The sequence below is a fragment of the Molossus molossus genome, unplaced genomic scaffold (genome assembly GCF_014108415.1).
Source record: "Molossus molossus isolate mMolMol1 unplaced genomic scaffold, mMolMol1.p scaffold_m16_p_24, whole genome shotgun sequence".
NCBI classification, from domain to species: Eukaryota; Metazoa; Chordata; class Mammalia; order Chiroptera; family Molossidae; genus Molossus; species Molossus molossus.
Window position 1 is genome coordinate 7923969 of NW_023425360.1, and position 25474 is coordinate 7949442.

Below are 25474 nucleotides of genomic sequence, written 5' to 3' on the forward strand. Positions count from 1 at the left end.
GGAGAAGTTCTTATCTCTGACCCTAGTCTGTTTCCAGGAGCGTTTTCTCCTTGGTCTCTCGGTTGGCTGCTTCCTCCAAGGAGAAGAAGGTCTAGCTAACAAGAGCCTGGGTTACTGTCAGGATGGCTCCAGCCCAAAGGCCCGATGAAGCAGATGTTTGTGCCGTGTTTTAGATGCGGGCTCCCTTGCCCCTTGCAATACTTGAACTATGTTTTATTTTTTGCAGGGAGGTTTTTTTTTTTCATTACCATTTAAGAAGCACTTCCTATATGTTCAGCAAATTCAGTTCAGGCACAGGAAGAACGGGATGGAACCTCAAGGGGTTTGGCCACGTGGTTTCTGCTAGACAAACTGTTATAATTGTGCACGGAAATCACTCTTCCCATGTGTCCCGTTAAGTTTGGGAGGCACCCTGGCCCCGGCTGGAACAGAAAACTGTAGAAGTCCTATGTAATTTTACCAGTTCTGCTGAGTAATTTTTATTGTTCCTGTGCTTGCCTCCCTAACCTCCTGAGCCTTGGGGGGTCTGAATCCGCCTAACCCAAGGTTTCTCAACCAAGACCCTGTTAACATGTGGGACTGGATGGTTCTTTGGTCTGGTTTGCTGGCCTGTGTATTGTAGACGGTGTAACTGTTTCCCTGGTCTCGTCCCAGTAGACACTAAGGGTAGCACCCCACCTGTGACAATCAAAAATGTCTCCAGGCATGGTCAAAGTCGCCTGGGGGACATGTTACCCCAGTCGAGAACCACTAGTCTCAATTCTAATGCCAGCTTCTTTACATCTGAGTAGCAAGGTCTTTGGCAAGTTACTGGAACCCCAAGAACCCCAGTTTACTCACTTGAGAACTGGTGATCACTGCATGTACCTTTCCGGGTTGTCATGAGGTAATGCGTGTCAGATGCTGACCCCTTCACTGACTTCTCGGAAAACCCGGTCCACTTTCCCCAGGACCAACCCAGCGTTCCACGGTGAAGGAATCCTCTCCACCATTCTCACGGGGCTGGATGTCCCCGGAGGCCTGTCCACAGTGCACTGGCTCACCTGAGCTCCAGAAGGCACAAAGGCTGGGCTCCCTCTTTGGCTGCAGGTAGTTTGCTGGGTGTGTTTGGGCTTGTGCTTCCAGAACCAAGTGTCACATTTGAAGCATGCCCCCCCGGACCCAGCAAAGGTGCAGGTTCTGGTCCAAGTTGATCTGAACCCTCCACTTTGCTACTGTCCTCACTCTGGTCTACTTTGCACAGGTTTGGCACTACAGTTTTTGTTTTTTGTTTTTGGAACCTTGCTCTCTGTGTCCTTCCTTCCCACCGTCTCTGGCTTGCGTGTGCACAAACGGTTAAGGGCATTTGGCTTGGCTGCCTCCCCAGTCACCGTAGACTACACTGGAAGGATTGAATGAAATTGATAGGACTAACATTACATCGCTCAAATCCCCAAAGAAAGAGTAGCTGGGCGGATAGGAGGAATGACCCCAGAGAAAACAGCTGTCAAGGGCAGCCATTGGTTTATCTTTCATGGAAAGAGAGACGCAATGAATTCTAAATTAAGAGGAACGAGAGGCAGAGCAGTTTATCGGGTTGGCAAGGCTACAGCAGCTCAAGCTGGCACTGTAGGCGGACCGACTGCTGTCTCGGTCCTCGCACCGGGTCCTGGGGCAGTCTGTCTGGCCCGGCCACGTTTGAGGAAGGGTGTTTGTGTACATTGCAGAAGAACACTATTTAAAAGCCCCGGAGCCTACATGATGGGCGTGCCAATGGCGCCAGTTCAGGCTGTCGGTCGAGTGGTGGGCCACACACTGGGGTGGGCGGGCGGCATGCTGGCCAGGCCCTCATCTGGGAGTCTGTCTCACAGGGCCTGGCTCCGACCATTCTCCCCCTCCCCCACCCTGTGTATATTTCTCCATAAACAGGCATCCGTAGGGGCTTCGTCAGGGGGGTTGTGAGTTTGAGTAGAAAGAGGATTTTGTAGGGAAGCTGACCCTAATTGAAAACGTGGCTCATTTACCTTTTTTTAAAAATTTTTTTATCCTCACCCGAGGACATTTTTCCATTTTTTGCACAGATAGAGTGGGAGGGAGAGAGAGGAAGAGAGAGAGAGAGAAACATCGATGGGAAAGGGACACATCGAGTGGCTGCCACCCGCACGACCAACCAGGGCCGGGGACAAACTGCAACCGAGGTACATGCCCTTAGCGGGAACCAAACCCGGGTCTCTCCGGACCGCAGGCCGATGCTCTAACCGCTGAACCAAACCGGCCAGGGCTCATTTACCTTTTTTTTTTTTTTTTATCCTCACCCGAGGATATTTTTCCATTTTTTTGTACAGGTAGAGTGGGAGGAAGAGAGAGGAAGGGAGAGAGAGTGAGAAACATCGACGTGAAGGGACACATCGAGTGGCTGCCACCCACACGACCAACCAGGGCCGGGGACAAACTGCAACCGAAGCACGTGCCCTTAGCGGGAACCGAACCCGGGTCTCTCCGGACCGCAGGCCGACGCTCTAACCGCTGAGCCAAACTGGCCAGGGCCTCATTTACCTTTTAAATGTATACCCTTGACAAGTTATTTCATCTCTTGGAGACTCAGGTTCTTAATCTTTAAAATGGGAGCACGAGAACACCCCAGAGTTTTTGTAAAGATCAGGCATCTTAGCTGTGTATTGAATCTAGCCCAGTGCATGGCTCAGAGCATTGTCCCGGTGACGGAAGGTGGTGGTATCTGCAAGGGGGAAAGCTCAGTGCGCTGAAGAGGTGTGGATGTCGTCAGTGAGCTGGGGGTGGCACAGCAGGGGACAAGCTTCTCTGTGCTGATCCCATGAATCGTGTTTTTTCTCTCAGATTGCAGCTTTAGGACACAAATCCACCAAGCAACTTGACCTAATGTGATGAGAACAAGGAGTCATACCTCAGAAAGGGGGTCCTGCATCCCCACCCATTGTATGTGCGTACCGCCCTGCCACCGTGGCTCACTTTATCCCAGATCCTAACACCTGGTCAGGTAGCACCTCACATGGAGGATGGTGTGTTTTTTCCATCAACCTCCAGGGAGCGTACTCAGGTTGGGGCCACAGTGGTGAAATAGACTCATCAAGGCAAATTGATAAGAGAAATGACGCGTACAGTAGGTGGTGGATGCTAAGAAAGAATTACGTCTTCTGAAAACCACATTATTAATTGTATTCATATTGATTCACCTTGGTTAATGAAAGAGTTAAGGAAAGGGAGTTTCGAAGTGGTTTGAAAGCTATTGTTTTGTCTCTAACAGCTCTTCAATTGCTTTAAGTTACTTGGATCTGAAAAGGCATTGGGGTGGGGGGCACCTGGTGATAGCCAGAGGCCCAGTGTGGAGAGGTGCATGACTTGATGGTTGTGAGGAAGGAGAGTGGGATCTGTAGGGTGTGGGTTCAGAGCTTGGAGCTGGGCAGAAAGATCATGGCGTACCTGCCGGAAAGAAGACCTTTGTAGCCACGTTTGCTCGGGTCATAGATCTTGTGCTCTGTAACTTAACCCAAAAGAGCATCACTGCTTCACGTGTAGCATGAGGAAATACCTACCTGTTAGGACGGCTGGCGGAATTAAGGGAGCTTGCCCCTGGAACGTGATTGGGCGAGCACCTGTCTGGAAGCAGGTGTCTTGTGAGTCAGATAGTGACATTCCTGGCTCTTCACTTCCTGGTGGACGACGTGCACAGCCCTTTATGGTTGTTACCCACTTGGTCCTGCAAAAGGGGTTCTCCTTGGAGATGGGCCTTCAGGTGTAGGAAGATAGTTGTTTCAGATGCCCTGGGGACCCAAGACTCCACCGTGTGTGGCCTCTGCCTCCATCCGCAGGTGGCTGCTTTCCCTCCTTCAGCCGTGCTGGTCTTCATTCTTCCTGGGCCATGTTAAGCATGTTCTAGTCCCAGGGCCTTTGTACTTACGGTTCTCGCTGCCTGCAGCACTTGGCCTTGGACCTGCTCATTTATTTTTGACTCATAAGTAGGCTTCAGCCTGCCACCACCCGCAGGTGTCCTCCTTGAGGACAGGGTTGAAAGTAGCTCCCTCACCCATCCCTGCTCGACTTGATGGGTCACAGCTCTGTTTCCCATATCCCTCGCCCCTTCGGAGATGTCTGTTTCTTCCCACTGCTGCCCCAAGTAGATCCGAGGCCCCGTGAGAGCTGGGATCTTGTCATGCCTTGGCCATGGGAACTGGTTTCAGTTTCCAGGGGGGAGAAGTCATCATGACTATGACGGGTCCACTCTGTGGGCAAGAGTCATGTGATTTCCTGAGGAAAAGGGAGCATTTGCTGATTCCTTAAAAATACACACTCTCTGTTTTAGCCCAGTTCACACACTTTCACCTTCTTTTTGTCTTTAATTAAAAGCTGAAAAGATCTTTTGCCCTAAAAGATGAATTAGGCTAAATACCCTATTATTAGCACACACCACCTTTGAGTGAAATGCGTCAAGCTGTGGTCAAATGCAAATTGGTGCTTAAGAGGAGCTGAATAGACACCTCTCCAAACAGGACATAGAAATGGCCAAGAGACATATGAAGAAATGCTCAACATCACTAATCATCAGAGAGATGCAAATTAAAACAACAATGAGGTATCACCTCACACCTGTCAGAATGGCCGCCACCAACAAATCATCAAACAACAAGTGCTGGCGAGGGTGTGGAGAAAAGGGGACTCTAGTACACTGCTGGTGGGAATGCAGACTGGTGCAGCCACTATGGAAAACAATATGGTGTTATCTCAAAAAATTAAAAATTGAACTGCCATTTGACCCACTGATCCCGCTTCTAGGAATATACCCTAAGAAGCCTGAAACACCAATCAGGAAGGATATATGTACCCCCATGTTCACAGCAGCACTATTTACAATAGCTAAGATCTGGAATCAGCCCAAGTGTCCATCAGTAGGCGAATGGATAAAAAAGCTGTGGTACATATATACAATGGAGTACTATGCAGCTGTAAGAAAGAGAGATCTCTTATCCTTTGAGACGACATGGAGGGACCTGGAAAGTATTATCCTAAGTGAAATAAGCCAAGCAGAAAAAGACAAATACCACATGATCTCTCTTATATACGGAATATAATGAACATAACAGTCTGAGGAATACGGTAGACCCAGAAACATGGAAGTAGGGCACAGACTGACATCCCTCAGAAGAGGGGGTGGTGGGGGGAGGGAAGAGATAAACCACAGAACTTATATGCATGTACGCATAACCAATGGACATGGACAACAAAGCTGGGGATGGGGCGGGGGGGATGGGGAGGAGGGTGTTAATGGGGTAAAAAAGGAGAAACATCTGTAACAAAAAATAAATAAAAAATTAAAATTAAAAAAAACACACAAACAAATTGGTGCTTAAAAATAATAAGCCTGGGTGGCCTGCAAACCCAGCGAACACCTTCCCTCCATCACTTCCTCACTGTGTGTGGGCTGCCTGGTCGATCACACTCTGTCTTTGGAAGAGCTGGAGCCCCACCTTCCGAAGTTTTGAGATTGATTTTCGATGGGATCAAAAATGAACAGCCGTGATTTGAGGATTTTGTTTTTGTTGTTAATCTTCACTCAAGGACATTTTTCCATTGATTTAAAAAAACTTTTTCTTTATTGATTTTTAGAGAGAGAGGAAGAGAGAAGGAGAGAGAGAGAGAAACATCGATGAGAGAGAACATCGATGGGCCGCCTCCTGCACGCCCCCCACTGGGGATTTGGCCCACAACCTGGCATGTGCCCTGACCGAGAATCGAACTGGTGACCTCTTAGTGCACGATTAACCACTGAGCTCCATTGATTTTTTTTTAGAGAGAGGAAGAGAGAAACATTTATTGAGAGAGACATATTGATTTGTTGCCTCCCGCCTGCTGGGGGATCGGATCTACAGCCCAGGTATGTGCCCTTGACCAGAAATTGAACCTGCGACCCTTCCATGCACAGGCCGATGCTCTACTCACTGAGCAACATTGGCCAGGGCTAATTTGAGGATTAAAAAATAAATAAAATCATATTAAGGCAGATTGAAATGGGCACAAGCTTTGAGTCCATGTAGTCATTTTCCAGCAGTGACAAATCAGCTCTAGGTGCAAGTCAGCAGGATAATTTTCCTTGAAAGAAGGCGTTGCGATAAGGGTCGAGGTATCCACGAAATCAGTGACCCTGCCTTGGTTGGGCCTGTCGTGACAGACCCCTCCGATTGCTTAGCACGTGACTTACCCATCAAACTGACTGCTCAGATCATCTGTTGTTTGTGGTCCTCTTAATATTCTTAATAACGGACCTGTTTCTGCAAAGCCCCGATGGGTCAGGCCCCATCTGAGATGCTCTGCATGTTTTATTTACCTCTCACAACCACTCTCTGAGAAAGACATGGTGATCACCATTTTACATCTAAGGAAACTGAGGTACAGAGAGGCTAAGTACCCAGGACCACAAAGCTAACAGATGGTCTTCTTACAAAGCACTTGTCAGAACAGTGTTGGAGAACAGAATATGGTTGCATCAGTATAAACTCCCAAATGACCAAGTAAACAGATCAATGATGGCCTTGCTCTTGATGAGTCAGTAGCATCTTTAAAAAGGAATAGTATTTATAACAGCATATGCGTCAAAGCTTGTGTTTTGAACAGCTGTTTTAAAAGGGACAGCCATTCTACTCCCTTATTCACTGATGCTTGACCGGAAAATTCCAGCCTGCTTGATTGACATTATGTTTCTAGGAGAGGTTGAAACAGCAGTTAGGTCAGGTACTAAATCTAGGTTTGGCATTCTGGGCTTTCTCACAAGTGATGCGGTTTTCTCCCTAACACTACGAAAGTGGTTATTTATATTGCTTAACTCTAAAAAATAATTGTGTGATAAACTATCATCATGACTTAACTTGTTTTGTAACTGTAACAGCTTTATTGAGGTGTGATTCATACATTATACAATTCATTTATTTAAAGTGTACAATTCACATAGTATGCTTTTAGCACATTCACAGATTGTGAACACACCATTATAGAACATTTTCATCATTCTAAAAAGAAATCTAGTACCTAGTATTTGCAGTGTGACTTAACTATTTTATTCTCAAAAGTAATCACCACAAACACCTCCTCCTGCTGGATGCTTGAGACAATTTTTTTCTACGTGTGTGTGTGTGTGTGTGTGTGTATGAGAGAGTGTGTGTGAGTGTGAGCTGATTACAAACATGGGGAGAGTGTAACTTGCCCAACACTCAAAAAATTGTCAGATGCAGGAATGCAAGTCAACCCTCTGAAGCAATGCCTGTGTTCATGGCTTAAAGGGACAATCCCTTTAATCCCATTTTCCCTGGACTGGGGAGCTGAGGGATTTTTAGAAAAAATCTAAGTATATATGTTTAAATTTGTGGAGCACATTCTGGTAAACATCTTGATGAAATCTTTAAGGAAGTTAGGCCATATGTTGAAAAAGAGTTGTAGGCAATCAGCAATAAACCAGCCATCTCTCTACTGGCCACGATTTAAGCATATTTTAAACAATCTTTTTCCTCCTGAAGAGACAATTCTGGTGACTTCACTTCGAGGTCAATGAAATCACTGCCTACGGGTGTTAATAGCAAAATCGTGAAACAAGGAACCATTTTGCCCATAAGCAGAATGGAATGTCAGCTTGAGACCTGGGCCTCCGGGGAGAATTTACTTCCTCTGTAAGCAGGACACCGATTTCCTTCCCAGGAGGTCAGTGGCAGGAGGTGTAGGGTTACCATGGAGTCTAGATTCCAGGAGAAGTTCGCAATGTAATTGCCCTGCTGGTTTTGTTTAGCTGCAAGGTTACTCTTAGACGCAGGCAATAATGAGGACATAATAGCTGGAGTGGTCATGGGTTGACCCATGCAGAGAAAGATGAACTCCCCTCCCCCCTCTTTAATACGGGAGGGTGGTTATTATGACTGTCATTTCTTCCAGATATGTTTGCCATTGGTGGTCAACTGACTGAGACAAGGATCCTTAGGTCAGTCCATTTTCCTGAATCACGAGACATAAATCAAAGCTGAGCATCCGCACTGCAGACTGTCTGTGACTCTGCGGCCCGCAAATGGGTGGAGAGCTCCCCTCTGGCCCTTGGGTAGCAGGCTGCTGACTTGTATTCAGTGACTGAATTGGGCTCCTGGTTCACAAAAGCTGTGTTGACTTTGCCGCAGTAAATAATTATAGCGAGGGCCTGCGGTGAAGCCCCCAAAGCTATAGATGTTTCCATAATGTAATCCAAGCTGGGGAGACCTTTAGGGCCAGCTGGTAACACCCACACGCATCTTATAGAACGCTCAGAGATATTCGGCCTGCACTTCTTTCTGGTCCAGAGAAAGCAGAGACCTCCCTGATCCTTCACGTTGATTCTTCGCCTGAATGTGAACCCACTGTAAGAGTTGAAAGTTTTGATAAAAAACACCTTTCTCAGTCTCAGAATAGAAATGCAGATTTTTGAAAGCCAGACATTTTTTTTTTTTTTAAGCATTCTTTTGGAAAAACAGCTCTTGTCAAAGTAAATGTCTCTGTTCAAGACATGTAGAAGTTTATGCAGCACTGTGATTTTACCATCTCTAAAAGATCAAAAGACTGTCTTTTAAATTAGACATCTATTCATGCTTATTTGGTTCAGTCTAAGGTGAACACCTTGAATTTCTGGAAAGACTCTGAAATTTCAAAATATTCTTCTTCTTGTATATATGCAAAAACATCTGCTTTTACCCAAAGGTTCATATTCCTTTGTTTGAGCTCTCATTCTGATTTAAAAATAAATCTCAAAAATTAGCATCTAGTGTTACCTTAATAATGGAGACATTTCAACTTTATGAAAGAAGTGTTAGACTATAGTTAGTGTTTCCTTCGGTCTGCTACGAACCTTTATCCCGTTAAAAACACTTAAATGTGCTCTGCTAAGAAACCCTGTTTCTTAGGAAACTTCAGGATTTTGGAAGAATACCATTTGTGATGCCGTCTGAGCAGCTTCCGAGGGCTCAGCAAGAATATTTAGCCTAGTGGTTCAGTCTTGTCTCTTCAAATCTTTTATTTGCCATTATGACATGTGAAAGGCACACACTCGCTGTGTGAGCTGCAGGGCTGGTCGCCAGAGGCATTCAAGTGCACTTTCCCCATGGAACTGTGGCCGCGCTAAGTGACGGTACCGCTGGAGGAAAGATGTCCCCAGGAGCAGGTGCCCAAAGGCACCAGTGTTTGGACAGCACCCAGTTGATCCCAGGTCAGCCCTTGTGGGCCTCAGGGCCCTTAGCAGAGGGACCATCATAACACACACATGCTGCTGGCCTGGAGGGCTGGCAGAGTCCCCTTTATATCCACGCGCAGTGTTCTTAGCTTTCCTCCGTGTTAGCATATTCACCCAGGTCCCGCACCTAGTCATTGGGCTGCACCAGGAAACGAAGGAGTTGGACAGTTTCTCAAGAAACAAGGAAAGCATTTGCCTGCTTGGGGTTTGTATCTGACAGAATAATTTAGATGACGTTCCTGAGTGACTTTTGCCATTGTCCCGTGTGTTCCAGACGACCTGGCCTCATCCCCTAGGCACTCAGTGCTCCGCCCCAGTCTTCCCGGGCAGCCCAGGACTGGCACACCCGGGCAGGCGAGCATGGCAGCGGTCCCTGTCCCGTCCGGCTGGTCTTCTCCACTTGCTGTGCGTCTGGCTCACCAGGCGGGGAGCTCCCGAGGCAGGGTGCTGTCTCCTGGCTTTTGTTTCTGCCGGGCCTGGCACCCAGTCCCGGCTCCGTGAAAAATGACTGGATCTATGAAACTGTTACAGTCCCGAGTCTCCTCTCTTGTCACAGGTTTTTGTGGTGAGCAGCTGTGAAATGCAAGTGGGAAAACACTTAAGTGGGCCAGCAGGAGCGTGCCTCCCCGCGAACACGGTTCATTGGCTCCTGACTACTTCTCATGTCCCCCATTTTGATCAGTCTATAAACATCTCTTTAAAGTACCTTCCGGAAGGAGAAAAATAGAAAGCAAAGAGCTTGTAATGTCTCTGATGCCTAGGAAAATGTCTTCAGTTTTTCAAGTCTGAGAGGAAGGCATCCGTTCCATTTTTCTAGGAACTCAAAGAATCTTTTGTCTGTCCTACTTACGGCAGAACTAGATGGCACTGGAAGACGCATTCTATTGACCTTTTAAAGGGGCTTGAGCTGGCAGAACTCTGTCCAGCACGATGGTGCTCTGTCCCAGCGGAGGGTGAACCCCGACTCGGATTTCGAATGCTGCCTGTGGTTTCCTGGTGTCTTCCTCTGACCATTGAACTTGACTCGCCCCTCAGCTGGGCTCTTGCCTCTCACCTCTCAGCCCAGATGTGATGTGCTGGTTGCTCTCTGTGTGAGCTTCCGGGGGTGGGCCTGCCTTCTCCCTGCCACCCCTCCCTAACTTACTGACTTTGGTGGGGGAAGCACACCTCCAGTTGGATTGACCAAATAACAGTCAAGCCCTGGATTTGCTTCAAGCTCACAGGCCTGCCTCAGAGGAATTTGGTCCAGTCACGCAGAAGCAAAGACAAAGGGATGCTCAGGAGGGGCGCAGTGGGCAGGCTTGGGTGGCTTCAGAGGACACTTAGGCAGTTGGGAACGTGGTTTGTTTGGCCTTTGGAGCTGGAGGAGTTGCTGATCTCTACAGTGAGTTACTTTTCAGCATTACGGGGATTAAAAAAACCCCAGCTTCTTTATGTTATTCATGTAACTCTTAGTATGGGTGCTTCCAATAGTGCAGAAAGACACCGAATCATGTCCCCCTTCCAAAATACATAGGCATCCTTGGTACCCGTGAAGAGATAACCTTATGTGGAGATAAGTTCTTTGTAAAGAGGTAATTAAGTTAAGAGCCGTAGGGTGGGCCGTAATGCAGTATTTCTGGTGTCCTCATGAAAAGGGGGAATTTGAATACTGAGACAGACGCGCAAAGAGAAGGTGACAGGAAGAAACAGAGAGAAAGAAGGTGGCCCTGTACAAGCCAAGGAGAGAGGCCCCAGAGGGAATAACCCTGCCAACACCTCGATTTCAAACTTCCAGCCTCCAGAACTGCAGGGAAACACATTTCTGCCGGGTAAGCCCCCAGCCCGTGGCGTTTCTTCATAGCAGCCCAAGAAAGCCGATGTAAAGACCCGTGCAAGAGTTTTCATTATAGGACCTAAAGAAGCCTTGCGAACATTTTTCATGAACGACTTTGGTATAAATTAAAGTCTTGAAAAAGAAACGGGCGAAGAGATAAGAGAAGCTTGAAAACACTGATTGTTTTTTTTTAAGTCGGAGATAGGATCTCTCAGGAAGATCAATGAGTCGAAACCAGCCCAAGCACAACCACCACCTTGAGCAAAGAGATGACTAAGGTAATAGTAATGCCTCCCCACCGGGCGCCTGGGATGGGCTCCTGTGGGTTGCTCCGTCTCCCGCCCGGGTTTGCTGGGCCTGGGCCATGCAAGCAGGTTCTCTCTTCCTTTCTCAGTGGTCATGGGAATTGATTCCTTTTTCACAGTCAACTGGAAAATAATAGTTGCAAAGGCATTTTTCAAGCAGCCACGCTGGGGTACTGGGCTACCTTTGCTTGGCCTGAAAACACATCAAAGGGATCAGGAGTCACAAAGCAAAGCATACAGCTTTCATTCTGCAGCAAACGTCGCCGAGCGCCTGCTCTGTTCCAGGTGCTGGCTGGGCGCTGGGGCCAGTGCGTGGCTGACTACAAAGCACACAGTCCCTGCCCGCGTGGCGCTGGGCCCATTGTTTAAGGAGCAGGCTTGGACCCGAGGCGCACGGGGGAAAGCTCAGGTTCCCAGAGGCGGGAAGGACAAGGTTTTAGTCATCGGAGTGGCGGTAGGCTGAAAGGAGGAAACCGTGAGGGCAAGAATGAATGGGGAAGGTTTGGGGAGCTGGCGGAACAAAGGCCCCCAAGCCCAGTGTCTGAGTCAGCCAGGGCTCTTCGAATCCACGGGAGCCTGTTGCCAGCTCCCTCCACTCAGAGACTTGCCTGGTCTCTCGTTCAGTGTGAGCTCAGAAAGGGACGGGCTTTGAATAACAATGTATTTCTATTGCCGATTCTTCCCCGAGCCAGAGGAGAAAATGAGTGAGCCCCAAGGCCGGAGGAAAAATGAGTGTTTCTTTGAATAGTGAAGTCCACTCATTTGTTTCGAGATTGCTCTGGCCTCCCACCTGGAAGAAAATTAATTTCTGAAAGTGTTTCTCCCCCTCAGCGGCCATTTGTCTCGACACAAAGACCAGCCCTTAAAAATGCAGTGTATACACTTTCAGGCATGAAAATGGAGTCTTGCAGAACCTTGTAGATACTTGTGAGATTCATGAAATCTTGGCTCAGCATTGTGTCGTGTTCTCAGGGAGCCCATGAGGGCCCATTCTCAAGAGAGCCCCTCAAGCAGGTGGAGTATAAACAGGCAACTACCCTTAGGTTTCTCCTCTCCCAGACAGGGGGCACTGACTCCTCTGGGGGTTTCTAGGAGGATAGTCAGAAGCCAGTAGGAGGCCCTGGAGCCCTTGGGAGGTTGGGGAAGGCATGAAACGGAGAGGGGCGGAATCACGTGCCCTGCACGCCTAGGCTTCTGCTGGGCTGGTGTACCCAGTCTGCGTCCTTCTCGGTCCTTTAGTAGCCTCTGCCCCCCTCCCCCTCCTCCTCACCTGTACGTCTGTGCTTCCCAGCAGCACGCTTGCTAGTTAGGCACCTGCTTGATGTAGCCCCTTAAGCTAAAAACGTTCAGACCCCTGTTAATTAAACGAGGCCATTAGACTGTGGTGGCTTACCTACGCAAACCCAAATCTGCACCTCAAGGTCACAAAATGCACATGCTGAGAATAGTCGGTCACAAGCAGCCGGTCGGGTCTAAGCCATGGCCAACCACATCATTCCCTACCTTTCTTCGGCACCTTCTCTGGGCTGGGCTCTCCTCTGGCTCCTAGCCAAGGCGTTGCCCAGTTGGAATTTATTTTTGCTATAAAAAAAAAACAACCCCAAAACTGTTAACAATGTTAACATGCCTCAGTTTATCTTTCAACAGCCTCATTCTTACCTTTCTGTCTGGGGTTAGAGAATTGTAGAATGTCACACGGGATGCAGCCTCTGACGGAAGAGGGGCTGTTTTTTAGTTTGAGAGCAGCTTTTCATTACCCATTTGATAAATTAAAAGGGTCTATAAAGGTGAAGGAAGCCAGGGGACTGTTAAGCTGAGAAAGGAAACTGACTTGATGTTTTGTTCATTCGAGAGTCTTGGAGGGCCTGTGCACATGCCCAGCCCTGGGCCAGGCATGGAGATAAATAAGACTCCTTCCTGTCCTGAGACCTCAGCCGTTTAGTGGGGAAGAGAAACAGCCAGGTGGTCATGGCGCAGTGTGCCCTGTGTCATCGGGGCTGTCCTGAGGTGCAGGAGGGCCCTCTGTGGGGGTGGGGAGTGACAGGCAGCCATGCAGAGAGGAGCTGCTGTTGGAGCTCAGTGGGAGTAGGCCAGCCGTTGTTGGCCGGTTAACGGAGTTTCAGGCAGGGAGGAGCGAAGGAAACATTTGAAGACAGAGAGAGCACGGTTCAGCAAAGTGCAAGGTGGGGCGGTGGGGACGGAGAGGGCTGGCAGGTTGGGGATGATGGAGTGGGGACAGGAGGGAGGGCAGAAAGGTGGGTTGGGCCCAGATCCAGAAGAGCCTCATGTGGAGTCCGGAGTTCACCAGGCAGGCAGGAATGGGCAGTGCGGGGAACCGGAGGGTCAGGTTTGTATTTTCGGCAGATCCCGAGGTGGATGGAAGCACAGTGAGCCTGGAGGCGGGGAGGCAGGAACAGCCTGTGGAAGTCCAGTCTCAGCCACCCAGGTGTGAGCAACGTGACCTCCACACCCTCAGAGTCTGTTGCCCTGGTGTCGGGAGCATCTATCTTGTACTCACATCCTGTCATGCTAAGAACATCTGGTAGGTTGTGCTCTCCGTACTTAAAGACTCACTAGAGCAGCTGCTTCATAAGCACACACTAGCAGCTTCCCCGTGTGTCATCACTGATGACGCTTTTCCAGCCTAGGAAAACAGGCTCGTTATTGGACCATCTCCATTACTGGGGACACAGCAGTGAAGGAAATCAACTCAAGTCACTTTTCTGGAGGAGCTTACATTGTAGCAAACAAGTAACGCGCATTAGATGCTGGGTAGCGATGAAGGTGCTGACCACTAACAATCACGAGAGGAGCGGATGGGGCGTCAGGGTGAAGAGGGCCTGCAGTTGTCCGTAGGCACCAGTACTGCTTGAAGGAGGTGATAGTGTAACAAATTTGATCCCCGAGGACCTTCATTCAAGGGTCAGCTTGTCTAAGGGGAGGCCGCCTGTGATCCAGTAGGATCTGCAGAGGTTCTCTGGACCCTGATGGTGCCAAGGGGCTCTGTTCCATGCCTCTGGAGTGGGCGGCCATGCTGACCATTGAAGACCTGCTTCTGGTGACTGTGCTAGAAAAAGACTCTAACAACCCTCTCTGCTCTTAAATATTTGACACAACTCCCCACTTCCTCCTTCCCTTGTGCCTCCGATTCATTGGCTAAAATTAAAATGTTCAGCTCAGCTGCAGCATCTGTTTTGCAGTGAGGCCTGTTTCTCACTCCGCTTTCCAGCTGGTTTGACTTATCAGGACTCCAGCAGGTCACCTGACTGGCCCAAGGCCACACAGTGAACAGGGTTCTGCCAAACATAAACGCAAACCTAGGATTTCTTTAAGTTGTGAAGCTGCTGGGGGCCCCGGAGTTGTGCAGATGGGATGCTCATCGCCTTCACTGACTCCGTGACACGGGCGCCGAGTGCAGAGCTGTGCTTCCGCTCAAAGGCTACGTGATAATCAGTCCCCTCGCGGGAGCAGACAAAGCAGGGGTTGCCCCCAATGAAAAGGTCATTCTGCGCCTGACTAGGCCATGGTTGCAGTGCAGTAGCATTTTGAGTTGGCATCTTCTTCAAAGACCACAATCTGGGGCCTCAGCCTTGCCCAAGTTAATGATCTTCTCCCTTCCTGCCCTCCTTCTTCTCATCCCTTCCCCGCCCCTCAGCCGTCTCAAGTTCATACCAAATCACTAGTGTGAGGCGTTTCTGGGTACAGATTGCGTGCAGTTGTGGGTGAAATCCTGGGGATCAGTGCAGTGAGGCTGAGGTGGACATGAGTTTAGACAATTGGAAATCTTTGGGCACTCTCATTGGCGACTCCGTTATGCTGCATTGACCCTTGGGTTAGGTTTCCAAGCTAATACATTCAGCTTTGATTTTCTAAACCTTTGATTTTCATATCTTTTGAAGCTACCGAATCCTGTTTTCAAATCAAGATGAATGCAAAAACTTGGTGTTGCTTTTCTGGAAGTTTCACTGGGTGCCCTACCCAATAGGTGTCTCCATTCTCTTCCCCACTCCTGAGCACCCTGGAGTGACTTGGGCTCCCGAGGGACCTCAGGCAGAGATCGTCACCTCTCTGAGCCTCAGTGCCCCTTGGTATGTACCTCACAGGATCCATAATGATAAGATTGAATGAGATAGTGCATTATGGGGTGCATTATTTTCTTCTAATCACCAGTTTCCCCACACCAGCTGGGTGTCCTGCTCAGTGCTGACACTGTCTTCCCGGAGATGGCACCCTACAGGTGAAGGGCTCAGTCCTGCAAGACAGCCTGCCTCCCTTCAGATGCCAATTGTAAGACCAAGTTGTCACCCAAGCTTCCGACCAATTGCTTATAGTTCGGAGGTCGCCATGACCTCCTCCTTGGGTTTCATGAATTTGCTGGAGCTGTTCACAGAACTCAGAGAAACGTTTTACTTACTAGATTACCAATTTCTTGTAAAAGGCTATAACCCAGGGAGAGATGTACAGGGCAAGGTATGGGGAAAGGGTGCGGAGTGTCCCTCGCCCCTTCCCATCACAGCGTTGTTTGAGCACCGCAGTGTGCTCACCGGCTCCGAAGCGCTCCAAAGCCTGTCCTTCTGGGTTCTTATGGAGGCTCCATTCTAAAGGCACGATTGATTAAATCATTAGTCACTGGTGACTGAGCTCAGTCTCCAGCCATCCCTTCCTAGATCGGGGTGGCAGGGGCACTGAATAGAGACCAGGCTCAGCCATTAGAAACAGACAAGCAACCCAGTACCACATTAGGCCCTTTTTGCATAAAATTTGGAGGCACAGGAATATAAATGCATGTCAACCTTTTGCAGGCCACATGATGTAGTGGAAAAAAGCCAGATAGGACTGGTTTGTAACCCTAGCCTTTCCTGAGTAACAGCCCTGGGAGAATTGCTCAACCTCCCTAAGCCTCCTTTCCCCAGCTTATGAAATGAGGAGAACAGAGCCGTTCGGAGAATTACAGGAGAAAAGGCATACAGAGTGCTAATCGTCTAGACTGGCCTTAAGCAGGACTCCAATAAATGTGAATTCTGTTGTTTTTCCACCCACTTCTTCCCACATCTTCATCTTAGGCTTCAAATTGTCCCCAAGCCAATGCGTCCACTGTACTCATCAGACTTCTGCAATTTTGACTCAGGGTGGTGACAGGGGATGGCGCTGGGTTCGGGGGCCCGCCCGGCAGTGCAGGGTTTGCCTTCGGATGGAAACTCTTCTGCCGTGAGCACCGTCAGCTGCTTTTAGCAAGGTCTCCATGGGAGATGCTTCATTCTGAGCAAGAGTTGTTCAAAGGACACAGTGAATTGCGCTCAGGGCTGGCGACCCCGGCTGCCAAGGGCCGAGCTGCCCACAGCCGGCTGTTCCGTTAGAAGCACTCTGAGCCCCTGGGGTAAAGTTTCCTGTAAGTGTGGGTGTTAAAAGGTCTGTTTTGGTGTTGTTTTTAATATGTGCAACTCCGTCCAGAGGCTCAGAGATGAAGAGCTGCCAGAAAGTCATCACAGAGGAGTAAAGGATATCGGAACCGCGTCCTGACGCCCAGCGTCGTCCCCCACTCTCTCCCCCGCGCCCCTGCTCTGGTCCCCAGCTCCAGAGCTCTGGATGTTTCGGCCGAGGCGCGAGGCAGGAAAATGTGCCAGAGCTGCCTCGGTGCAGCCGGGCCCGCCCATGCTGGGATGGGGAGGGTTCCAAGGTAAACAGCCTGCGCTATCACACCAGACTTTCTTGGCACGGACGAGCCGTTTTCAGCCCCAAAACGTATTTGTGTGTGTGGATAATAGACAGCCAGCCGCAGAGTAAACACATGAGGAGTTTGCAGGTGGTGTGTTCCTTTGTGTTCGCCAACCAGATGTTCTTTTCTGGGACTCGCTTTTTGGCCCCGTGGGCGCTCCAAGCCCAACAGAAATGTCGCTCTTTCTCGCCCTTTTCAAGGAAATAAAGCGAGGTTCTCACTGGAGAGGTCCCAAAAGGAGCTGCAGATCTCACTTGCAAACTATTAATCTATTTGCGTTCATTTCTTTCTTTTCTTTTTCTTTCTTTTTTTTTTTCCAATCTGGATTAGGCCAAGAAACACCGGTCAAAATAAACATGTAAATCTTGACCTTAGAAAAAGTAAGTCTTAGCAGAGCTATCAAAGTCACCCCGGGGAACTTCGGCTGCAAAACTGGTGCCCGTGTCCCCAGGGCCCCGTGTCCCCCCCTAGTGGCAGCCTCGCCCACAGAGCTGCAAACGGAGGCCCGAGCAGGACGGTGCAGTGGTGTGGCTGCTACTCCTGGTCAAGATGCCAGCATGCTGGGGACCCCTGGGGGTATTTGGACAGCATGTCCCGTCTCCCTTTGGCCAGCTGTGCAGTGGATCAGTGGGTCAGTCCAGAGCAGGCTGAGCGCTGCGACAATGTCCGACAGACTGAGGGGGCAGACAAACGAAGGAGCTTGGGTTTAGAAACTGAGACTCCTCCAAAAACCTCTCTGAAGTTCAGTCTCAGGTGTCATTGTCCTAGAAGGACTCCTTCTGGTTCTCGTTGAACAAGTCTTGGTCCAACTGCTGGACTGGTGTGACCATAGCGGGGGCGGGGGGGGGGCAGATGGCACAAAACCCCTCATCGAGTAAAGCTTAGAGTTCCCGGGTCAGAAAGGAGCATCTTATTCCTCCATCCCACCTTCCCCAGTACCGAGCAGCATCAGGCCACCACTCCTCAGTTGCTGAGCAATATCCAGTCTTCCTAGGACGTGCCCAGTGCAAGGCAGCTTGGGCTGCCCGGGCATCCTGGCCCTTCGGTTCTCCGGCCTGTTCCTCAGCGGATGATAAAAGGACCAGGTCCTAAACGCCTAGAGGTGAGAGCTGGCAGAGGAGAAGGTGCCCAGCATGGCTGGCTGCATGGGAAAGTCAACGGCGCATATACCGAGTGCTCCTCCAAACACTGTGGTTACACGATTTCATTTGTGATCTTCTTTGATCCTAATTAATAACACCTTATGCCACCGTAAGTAGTTGTGGTTTATAAAGCACATGGGCTTACTTTACTCAGGACAAATTTACGAGGCAGGTGGAATTAGGCCCCTTGACAGGTGAATTGCCTAGGTCTCCGTGAGGTTATTTACTAGTCAGCACCAAAACCAGCCCTCTTAACTCTAAATCCAGTGCTTTCCCCGCAGGCTGGAGTCAATGGGGTGCTGCCTCCGTGCACAGAGCACGGATGAGCACACCGAGCAGGAATCAAACAGCTTTGCCCACAAAAAGTGGTTTGTGACTGGGTCTAAGAAAGAACCCACTTTTCTCGACTCCTAGTCCCACACTCTGTCCAGGTCCCTGGGGAGTGTGAGGGGGACTCCGTGAAGGGGGGGTGGGGAGAGTTTGTGATTATCGGAAGAGAAATCCAATATGTATCTCCTGTCTCAGAGGCGATGACAAATTTGTAGCGCATATATCATCACAAGGCATCAACCAGCGGCCAGAGAAAATCTCTACCGCTTACCTGTCCCACTCATGGCACGTGTAGTCCGACTGTCCCTTTATAGTCGTACAGAACGGGTGTGGAGTGTGTCTCCCTTGTGCAGCAGTGCTTTTGTGTTGGAGACGTGGTGGGTAATTCCACAGAGTTGCCCTGGAATCTCCCATCTACCGACGGGAGGGATGGTCAGCCACGGCTTCTGGACGCCACACGTTTGTTACGGACGGGAGTGCAGGGTTGCTTTAGACTGACAGAGAAATGGCGACTCTGGAGTGAGTCCTTGCTGTCATTGCACACACCCATGGGAGAGGCGGCAGCTCCGTGGGATGAGACCCGCTCGGGGCATGTTGGCTGCGAGGTTTGCTGGGGCCCCTCCAGGCGAGCTTGCCAAATGAAATGCCACGAGGCGCTCGTTGCTAGAGCATCGGTGGTCCCTGCCGTGGGGCCTGCTGCACACCCTGCACTGATGCCGTCCGGCCTCCCAACTCCTCTGTCAAACTCTTAGATGTCTGTGTTCATCGTGACTTATACTCCGAGGGCCTAGCGTGGTGCCTGGCGTCCGGCATGGACTCTCGGGAAGCTGCTGAATAGAGGCAGGGGGATGACCAGCGAGCCCCACAGATACCCCGTGTGCCTCCAGTGAGTCAGCGTTCCGGTGTCCACTCAAATTCAGCCCTGCGTGGAGGACTGCAGCGTTTCTCTCAGTACAATGAAATGGCTCTTTACCTGTTGGTGGACTTGCTTTGGGGCGACACTGGAATGTTCTGAGCCCTGCTTGATAAGGTGTGGGCGCAGGTGTCTGAAAGCACACCTGCTGTGGGCCGAGTTAAGTCCGAACCCCTCACAGAGCTGCCAGTCTCTGCCTATCGGTGCCTCGCCCTGAGGTGTGCGATCAGGTTGTTTGGCAAAGCACATTGCTCTTGGGCACCCCCGCCTCGTGTCCGTCTGCCCCTTCACATGTCTGGCTGTCAAGAATGCTCTTTTCTCTATCTTTTTTTTTGAACCTGGAAAAGTCCTACACACTTCGGTGACTCAGATCCAAAGTTTTAAACCACCCTCCCGCCCCTTCCCACCTCTCACTGGTATGTTTTCTAGCATTTTGTTTGTGTAATAATTGTATTGATCACAGTGAACTGGAATGACCAGAAATCCTTGACTGGCTCTCTCTAAAGGCATGGGTTGTATTCTATTCACTTATTCTCCAAAGGTGTAGGAAAATGCCTAGTACAGACAGAAGACTTCAATCGCAGTTGGATAAGCAGTTGACTGATTGACTGAATGAAAGAGAAATAGAAGGAGAATAACTTATTTATTTTTAATTTGTGAAAAAAGAGGAGAAGATTTATTCACAACTTGAGATCTATAGATATTCCTAGCGTGATCTCTTGGGTGACGGTGAGCTTCTAGAATACCAGCCCCTTAGCCCAGTTCCTGAAACGTATGTGGAGTTCAGTCAAGTTTCATGGACTGAATGAATGAGCTGCATGAACAAATGGTCTGAGGTCCTCCTACAGATATCTAAGTCCTAAATCCCTTCACCTTTATCTCCTCATTAGGGAATAAAAAAATAAAAAAAATATATATGTAGGTTGACCTTTGGTTTAATTTATTTAATCATTTAGCTTAAGTTTAGAGGTCTTAAAATTTTTTTTAATTGATTTTTTACAGAGAGAAGGGGCGCTAGATAGAAACATCCAGGTGAGAGAGAAACATTGATCGGCTGCCTGCTGCACGCCCCCTGCTGGGGATGGAACCCACAACCCCGGGCGTGTGCCCTGACTGGGAATCGAACCAGGACCTTTCAGTCCATGGGGCGACAATCAGTCCTCTGAGCCACACTGGCCAGGCAGTTTAGAGGTCTTTTATTATATGTCTTCCCTTATACATTTCTTTTTCCTGTCCCCGTCGAATCCCTAAGCGTCGGGGACATTAATACCCTTAAGATATTGTGAAAGATGCCCTGGCCGGTTTGGCTTGGCAGTTAGAACTTCAGCCTGTGGACCGAAGGGTCTCGGGTTCGATTCCCAACGAAGGGCACATACGTGGGTTCCAGGTTTGATTCCTGACCCTTGTTGTGGTCTTGCGGGAGGCAACCAATTGATGTGTCTTTCTCACATTGATGTTTCTCTCTTTCTCTCTCCCCACCCCCGACTCTCTCGAAAAAAAATCAATGGAAAAATATCCTTGGGTGAGGATTAACAACAACAACAACAACAACAACAAAGATATTGTGAAAGATGATACAGGGAAGTTTAGCAACTTTGTGAAATACGGTATCAAGTACAGGCGCACTGGTTATTTTTAAACCTGATTTTCCTTCCTTGGGTTTCCAGCATCCGCGATCATTAAAAATAGATACATTTAGACCATTTTAAACACCTATGTTATTTTATTTCCACCACTAATTTTGCTTTTTCTTCCTGTGGTTCTCTGAGGTTGAAGAGAGAAACCTCAAGGTCACTTTCAATGTCAGACAATTTCACTGGTGTGGGCCCACATTCCTGTTTAAGGGCTTCTTTATCTTCACATTCTGCACCTTTTTATGAAAAGATGGTTTGCAGCACTGTATCCTATGTGCAAAATGTAGGGTTGGAAAATTTGAAGCTCCAAGATTAACCTAATCAATCAAGTGTCGTTTGGGTTTCAAATGTGGTGGGAATATTTAGCTTGATGATCTATCCAAGGATGAGCTCAAATTCAAGCTTTTTAAATGGATATTAGGATCTCATCATCAACTAGATGGCAGAACAACAGTGTCTCTTTTGATCTTAATATTCTCTCCCTTTAATAATCCATCTGGGACTGGCCTGAAAATTCTTACCCAGCATCAGTGCAGCTCTGACCGCATCCCCTGCTTCTCCTTCTCATCAGCTTGATTTGCTTCCTCATAACGTTTGTATCTGTATCTGTTTTCCCTTCTAGACTGCAAATTTCTTTGAGGCAAAGACTTCCTTATTTATCTTCTTCTCCCCACCACAAGGCCTGCCATAATGTGTAAGAAATGTCCAAAAGGATAACAGCCCCCCGAAAAGTACCCCGGACAGAGACATCAGAGCTTGTTGCCATTTTTATTCTGCTTGGATCTCGTCCGCACCAATGACCGGGGGCCTTTTATTTTTCCCTCCCTCACTTTCCTTTGCTCCTGCTCTGAGCACTCTATGTCCACTTGTTAACAGAATGAAAATGTTGACTGGCCGGGTCACTGATCGCATCTCAGGGAGCGAGGAAACCAGCCAGCCTGGGAGGCCGGGCTCTGTGTTCAGAGGCCCCAGGCAGGAGGCTGCAGCAGCCCCCGTAAGACGCGAACCGGAGCGCCTGCCGAGCTGCAAAGACACACGTTTCAGTTCTGCTCTGAAACAGTGTCTGAAATCAATAACCATTGCCTAGAATGTGGCGGAGGGTCGGAGGACCGGGCTTGCAGCACTGCCTCTGACCTTTCAAGAGCACCGGGACAGCCCCCAAGGGTGTTCTGGTCTCCTGTGGGGGGGGGGGAGCCCCGTGTGGTGCTGGGAGGGCGGGGCCCGAGCTGTTCTCCTCAGAAACCCCGGGGCGGTGTTCAATCTGTGCAAATCAGAGGAAAGAAGACCTGACACCCTTGGCTAGTGTCTTGATCTAGCAGGGCCTGTTTTAATTCCCTGAATTGATTTGTAGGGCTGACGTCACCGAAAGAGCGATTCACTTTGCTGCTGGGAGAGAGAAACGGAGCAAGATGGGCCATTTGGGGGAGATCCCTAGAGCCAGCCCATGCAAGAGGTGGATGTCTGGCATCACCCGTGAGCAGAGCCACCAGTGGGCAGGAACATGCAGTCCTTGAGGGAGCATATGCTCCATGTCCAGTGCAGCACCCGGCAGAGGGTTGATGCTTTCCGAGTACTAGGGCCCTTCTCTGTCTTGCCACATCTCTTTTATTAGAGTTAATATAGGATATCCCCATTTTAAGCAATAATGCCCATGTAAACTTAGGTTGTATGGAGCTATTTGGATACTAAAGTTTGTGCAAGGTTTTTACAACCAGTTTCTTTTGTGGGGTACCCCCCCTTCCCCCTGATCCCTTTCTTCCTGCAACTCCCAGCACCCCCATTGTTTATCTCTTGTGTCCTCAGGCTCATTTCTCCCCTCAGCTATGCTATCGGGGCATCCTAATTTGGGGTCTTTCTATCCCGAAATTCTTCAGTCTCCAGTTAAGTCCCTCCTCTGCTTTTAGAGCGCTCTTTCTAACACAGATCCATCCTCACTCCTGGTTGTGTTCTCCAGCGCTTCTCATTGTCACCTGTAGGACATGTATACAAATATTTGAATGGAATCATCACACCTTTGCCTCAGTCCACATACCACGCCCAGTCTCGTAGATTTCCTTTATAGGAATGCAAGACTGTTCCATCTCAGACCTCACCATGCTGTTGGCTCAGGTGTATGTGGGGCGGGCTCCTCTCCATCCAGCCAGACCCTGCTCAATGCTTCTGGTTCTGTGCAGAGCAAGCCACACCCTGCCCTTGGGAAATGTCAGGGAAGGAGTCTGCCGCAGGGCAGGTCGCCTCCACCCCTCGTCCAGCACAGGCCTTTGACCGAGGCTGTGTCAGCGTCGGCTCCATGCTCTTGCAGTGGGGCTTAGAGTTGATCTCTACAGGGTAATATGAACAGTATCATTTCTAAATGTTAATTCGACACTCTTCTACATTTTGTCATTTTTAAAGCATTTGAAAAGATACCTTTCTATAATGAAGTGGTGCTCACCCAGGGTCAATTGAGCCTCCTCCCCCCACCCCAGAGGGGCCATTTGACGATGTCCGGAGACGTATTTTGGTTGTCACAGCTTGGGTTTGCTCCTGGTGTCTAATACGCAGAGGCCAGGGCTGCTGCTGAGTATCCTGTAGTGCACGGGACAGGCCCCACCCACCCTCTCAGCAGAAAAGTATCTGGTCCAAGATCTCAGCAAAGCCGAGAAACTCTGGGCTAAATTAAATTGCCTTAAATCTCCCTTCCAGCGCAAGCAGCGTTATCGAGGCGCTGACCTCTGTGGCCGTGTCTCCACTCCCAGGTCGGAGGAGATGAGCAATACCTAGGGTTCTTTCCTTGCTCTCGACTTTCTCTCTGTCTCTGGTATCCAAGCTCTTGTTGCCCGGGGTGCTCTCAGGATGGCTTGGGAGGTGCAGGAGAGCTTGATCTACCTCCCACCCCCCTGAAATGCGCCTTTAATTAGAGAAAAAAAGATCTAATAAAATCAATTTAACGCCAAGCCAAAGAAGAGATTAAGAGACAAGAATAGATGATCTTGCTGATAAGAGAGATACAACTTAAATGTTTTTGAGGAAATAATTTATGTGATGGATAGAGTCTTCTCAAGTCATTTAAAAATACGATTGTCACATTCCTAAAGTGAAGAAACTCTCACTTACCCGTCAGAAATGCTGGGTGTTTCCCCTGGCGGTCCCTCTTCAGTTGTCAGTACACCCAGTGAAATGCAGATGCTTGCGTGACTGCTGTATGTCAAATTTCAGCATGGCTTCCCCAACCTTGCCTGCATGCATACATTAATTAACAAATTATTTTTTAAAACCGCGCGCGTATGTGTGTGAGCCCCTGCGAAGCTCTTGATGAGTCCACATCAGAGGTCAACTTCTCCTGAGCACAGAGAGAGGATCGTACAGTTTGGGGATTATCACACAATGGTCCCAAGGACTCTCAGGCAGAGCCCCTCACCTTGTGACCAAGGACAGCAGTGAGGGAAATTCCGGGGTCTGAGCCTGACTCCCTGGATCTAGGTTTCTTACTAGGACGTCTTTGACCACCTTGGGGCTCCAGCCTGGAAACGAGGCTGGTGTTCACTGTAAAGTCATGTTCTTTAGGCTTCCTCTATTTCAGTGCTTCGTTAGCACCTGAGCAATGCAAATGTGAACAGAATATGGCTTTCGCACTGGAAAAACGGATGAAGTCTAATGGGAGAGATTTTTAAGCAGATCTTTACAGTTAATGGGATCACTATACAAAGAGAACAGCAAAGCACGCTAGGAGCACACACAAGACAAATTCTGTTTAGAGAACTGAGAAAAAGTTTATGTGCAAGATAATAAATGAATTGGGCATTGAGGAATGAATAGGAGTTTTCCAGGCAGTGGAATAACAGACAGAGGCGAGAACTTATTAAAAAGCATGAATTAAAAAGAGTATAGTGTGGCAGGAGTATGATGTGAATAGAGATGGATGGCAGGAGACGAAGTTGATTATATTCTCCAAAGTATGGTGAACTCTTTGGGAGGAAGGAACTCTGCCTTATTCTTTCTTGTATCGCCGGGGCTTGCGACAAAACCAGGCACATGGTATCTCATTAGTTTTAGCATCATCAACATCAACACCAACACCAGCAAGGGATTCTAGATTGCATGCTCTCAGTCTCTAAGCAGAGAAATAAAATTATCAGGGTTGGAGGTACTGGGAGAGGTTAAATATCAACAGAGGTAGAAAGTCTGGTCATACGGAAACTCTGATCTGGATAAGTTGTGATAATGGCCATGGCAGAAAGAAAGAAGAAAGGAGGAGAGATTGTAGCCCTGGCCGGTTTGGCTCAGTGGTTAGAGCGTCGGCCTGCGGTCCAGAGAGACCCAGGTTTGGTTCCCGCTAAGGGCATGTACCTCGGTTGCAGTTTGTCCCCGGACCTGTTGGGTTGTGGGGGT